The following is a 4,907-nucleotide window of genomic DNA, read 5'->3' as shown; positions in this document are numbered from 1 at the left end:
ATTACAAATAATCTCAAGATTGTTCAGATCGGGATAATTTGCCAGATCAGAAATAGCGCGCTAACTTGAAAACTCAGGCTGGTGCAGACGGCCCTAGTGAGACACAGACTGACCGTATCATGGTGTTAATTGCACGGATGACGCTCCATGAGTTGATTGACTCACATTGTTCTATGAAAACTTCTTGCCATCTATCTAATTTTGAAAATCAGTATGAATGGGTGCTGTATTGATTGTCCAGTATAGGACCTTCAGACTTTTATATATAGGCTATAAGTACCCTAACTAAGCAGAGGTGTTATTGACTGTCTGGACAGTGGGTGGATTTGTCTCCTTCTCAGACTCAATTGACGTTGATGGTCTCAGCAATGTTATTAGTTGAAAGACAGTCTCAGTTCACCCTGACAAAAAAGTATGTTGTAAAAATACCAGAAAATGTAATGAAAAATATTGTCGAAAGTTTGAGAAAAATCCATCAAAGAGTAAAAAGTCATTAGAATTTTGATTATTTGATTTGTGACGTCATATGTGAGAAACTTTTCTACATGTCGTATGGTAAAATATTCAATGAAATGTCATTTTCTCAGAAAATTGTTAATGAATTTTACTTCACCTTCAGTATATCAATACACAAATCATTTCACACCCGTTTAAAAAAAAAAAAAAATTAAGTCATCACAAAACATTAAAAAATTGAAATTCATGCATTTTATAACACTATACATACAGGGCAGCTGCTCGTTTATGACATCACAAATCCAAACTTAAATTTCTAATAACTTTTATAATAATAACAATTTTTTTATTACTTTTCTGCTATTTTTACAACAAACTTTTCTTCAGGGTAAACTTCCCCTTTAAATAGATCTGAAGGAGGAGCTACCGGTATTGAAAAAACAACTCTATCCTCTAAAATTCCCAACAAGCCCAATGATGTAATTTAGAGGTGTCTAACAGCAACTTTGTCAAATCATTTTTTTTTTCATTTGTAACTAATTTTTAAACTTGATTTTGTTTGCAATATGCCCCCTCCCTTTTGTCTCATTCTTACGCTCAAATAAAGTGATGGCAATCAGATCTTGTAATTTAAGAGACAAAGAGTGGAATTGGTTGGTATTTTGTTGAAACAGATTTGATTGATATTCTCATCAACATGATGTGATAAACAGCTTGATCCTTCTCCATCTCTTCTGCTTTTGCCTAATATAGCACTTATTGCTAAAGGCTGGAGATGAGACTAGAATCAGCTGTTTCTGAGCTGTCTGTGAATAAATTTGATGATAGTGTGGGAGTGGCCACAGTCTGATTTCAATACTGTCAAATTTATTTATTTATTTTGGTCTTGTATGTTATCTCTCTCTGATGTAACCAGTTGAGATTATATAATCGTTTTGTTAATAGTCTCAACATGCAAGATAATTGATGTGACGATAATTTTCTCAATGTGAGGGAATTACTTCATGAGCTCATATCAAAGGTATTCACAACTATGCATTTTAGTTTATGCTATTAAAAGGCCTAAACAAAAGAGTAGCTGTGATAGTGAATGACATGCTTTAGATATCATTCTAATCCCGGGCTCATTACCCAGTTAAATTGTACAAAAAATTACAAATATTACATAAAAAATTTTGTCATTAGAATAATAATAATAATAGTGGTATATTTACCCAGGGTAGCCACTTCAGTTCCGAAAACTGTTCTCCCAGCGGGCCCTGATATTATTACCCCGCTTTAGCTGGGCTGCCTAGGCGCTCAAGCATTCAAGGAATTAATCCTGCCGGGTACCCATTCACCTCACCTGGGTCAAGTGCAGCACAGTGTGGATAAATTTCTTGCTGAAGGAAAACTCTCCATGGCTAGGATTCGAACCCACGACCCTCTGTTTGAAAGGCAAGAGTCAGAACCACTAGACCACAAAGCACCCACGATTATGATATTGGTAATAAGGCTAGTCGGCCAACAAAAAAATCAAGGTAAAAAAACAAACATATCTAACTGTTATTAGCCTTAGCCTGTTTTATATGCAACTAGATCCTGGTATTTAGGCCTCATTGTTTTCAAGATGAAAACTAAAATATAATCTTCTTTGATAATAAAAGAAAACCTATTTCGGACTACCAACATTTATAATCATTTTTCTGTTCAATAGTACAAGCACTTATATGTCAGAGTATTTGCATCAATTGTTAATTTCATGAGAAAGTCTTTAAAATTTAGGGTAATCATTACCATATCATAGATCTAGTAATTAAGTTTACTTAGTGAAATATAATGACATCTAGTAGATCTAGTAAGTTTGCTTTTGTGAAATGTGATGACATCTTTGCTGAAAAGATGACACAATTGTGAATATGGTAGGGGATAATGCTACTAATAAAAAAAAATTGAATTTTGAGCACACCATCCAAAATTTGCTACACTATTAAAATTTACATTGGACCCTATGGAAATTTTCAGGGCTCTCTTTGGCATTTTGGGGGCAAATTCGCCCCGCACCCGACTGTAAACCCCCCCTGTACCTTATGCTTATTATGCTAGTGTCTCAGCAAAGTAATTTATAGCAGTAAAGATAATTTTCTCATTGATTTCACTTGTACTACTACATTGTATACGGTAATAACACTTCAAATATCCTTCTGTTCCAACCCATTTTTTGGGATATGACAAAAGTATAAGTTTGTTGATTTGATTTCCTGTAAGGTAACATTCCCATGGAAAAAAATTGGGCTTCCCACCCCCCCAATAAGGGCTTATTATATTCACTCGCGTTCGTAATCACTCGCGTCGGGTTGGTAATCACACGCGTTTTTGATTTTTGGCGATTTTTTTTTTTTTCGGTGCGATTTTTTTTCTAACGGTGTCTTCAATGGGACAAACGTACTGGAAAAATAAAATGAAATTGAAATTCGAGTTTCGTTTTATTTTAAGCTGGTAAGTGCCTTAAATAAAACGTTCTCGACCACTGTTTTAAGATAACAAGCAAATTTTGACTACTGTTTTAACATAATCACATTCCACATCTTAAATCTTAGAGCCATAGGCGGCGGAAGCGGGGGGGGGGGCTCCCCCTAAAAAAAGAGAGAGGGGGGAGAAAGGAAGGGAAAGAGGGAGAAAAGAGAAAGAAAAAAAAAGACAGACAGAAAGAAAGAAGCAAGGAAAAAAGGAGAAAGAAAGGAGAAAAGGAATAAAGAAGAAAAAGGAGGAAAGGCTACTCTCGATTTAGCTTTGCCTTTGGAGGATTTTCCTGAAGTCTGTGGTATTCTTTATAAAGCATAGTGAGGTGCTACAATTTCATAATATCACTATTTATTTGCTTCTCCCTTTCTTTGTGAATTATTCTACACTAACGTAAAAATCAGGGAGGAAAAAAGTGCTGAAGAAGAAAAGCAAGAAGGAAGGAGGAGGAGAAGTAGAAGAAGAAAAAAGAAGATGGAGGACATAAGGGGGTAAAAATGAAACTAAAAAGAGAAAATTGAGGGGAGGATGTAGAAGAAGAGAAAGAGAAGATAAAATAAGGGGAAGACTGAGAAGAGAGAAGGAAGAAGTGAGAAGGGAGATGAACAATAAGGAGAAAGGGAAGAAATTGAGAAGTAGAAGAACAGGGAGAAGAATAAGATGACATAATAATGGGAATAAAAAGAAGACTGAGAAGAAAGAGAAGTAGGAGGGGGAGTAAAGTGCACTCTGGTTATAAAGAAGTCCGAGGGACCAACAAAATTAGTTTTTTTTTTAATATATAATGATGGTGCACTGAACAAAATTTAAAAATGGTAAAATGGATTTTCATTAATCTTGCAGGACGTTGCAGGGTGAAAAATATGAAAAAATTTGGGGGTTATCAAGGACAAGAAATCTACACTGTATTGTAATGTATTTACAAGTGTATATTTGTTGTTGATCACAATGTTATATTTATGTTTATGTATCCAGCCTACTGCAAGTAGTTACTGGCAAAAGTAAACCACCTATCATATCACACATATGAACATTGCAATGGATAAACAAGACTAGATATTCATCATTAGAGAAATTTAATGATTTCTTGAAAAATTTTTTTTAAATATCTTATAACTTTTGTTAAAATCTGAGAGCACACACGTTAATAACAAAGCTTATCGCATTCAGGCAAGTTACATTAAATTCAAGGTATGAAATACATGTACTTTGGGGGACTTTCCACTAGAAACAGTACAAAGCATACAGATGGGGGATGAGTTGTACAATCACCAAATACAGAGAAATTAAAAAAAAAATTAAAATGTTTGAAAAGAACTCCTCGAAACAGACTGCTGCCAGCTGTCTGGGGCGGATCAAGCTTGTTTTCTATTCTTGGTACTTAGAACAGTAGTCGAGTACATTTTATTTTAAGGCACTTAATTGCCGGCTTAAAACGAAACTCAAATTTCCCTGCATGTCTGTCCCATTGAAGACACCGTTAAAAAAAAATCGCACCGAAATAAAAAAAATCGCCAAAAATTCAAAACGCGAGTGATTACGAACCAGAACGCGACGCGAGTGATTATAAACTGCCCAATAAGTGTGGTTCAGCGCAAAATGTTACATTTTGCTAGTTGGCACAATTAGGGATGTAGTCCCTTTACATATAATATTTTAGGTTTATCCCCTCCCCTACCTCCAGTCAAAGGTTCAGGGGAGAGCATTTTAATAAAAAAAACATTCAACATTCATAAATCTCATAAATCTCATGTATTATTATTATTAACTTCATAAATAGATATATACTATGAGTCTGGTACATAGACTACCACAAGGCCATATGTGAGGCGATATTTGCATGTCTGGGGCTCACCGAAGTGTGTCCATGATCCTGCCTCCCCGGTTTCTGTGCTGTGATGTGTGTCTGGAGCGCGAATGTGAGCTGTGCATTGTGTGCACATGTGTGT

The sequence above is a fragment of the Lytechinus pictus genome, chromosome 5, assembly GCF_037042905.1.
Source record: "Lytechinus pictus isolate F3 Inbred chromosome 5, Lp3.0, whole genome shotgun sequence".
Taxonomy (NCBI): domain Eukaryota; kingdom Metazoa; phylum Echinodermata; class Echinoidea; order Temnopleuroida; family Toxopneustidae; genus Lytechinus; species Lytechinus pictus.
Note: the sequence above shows the minus strand (reverse complement) of the source record.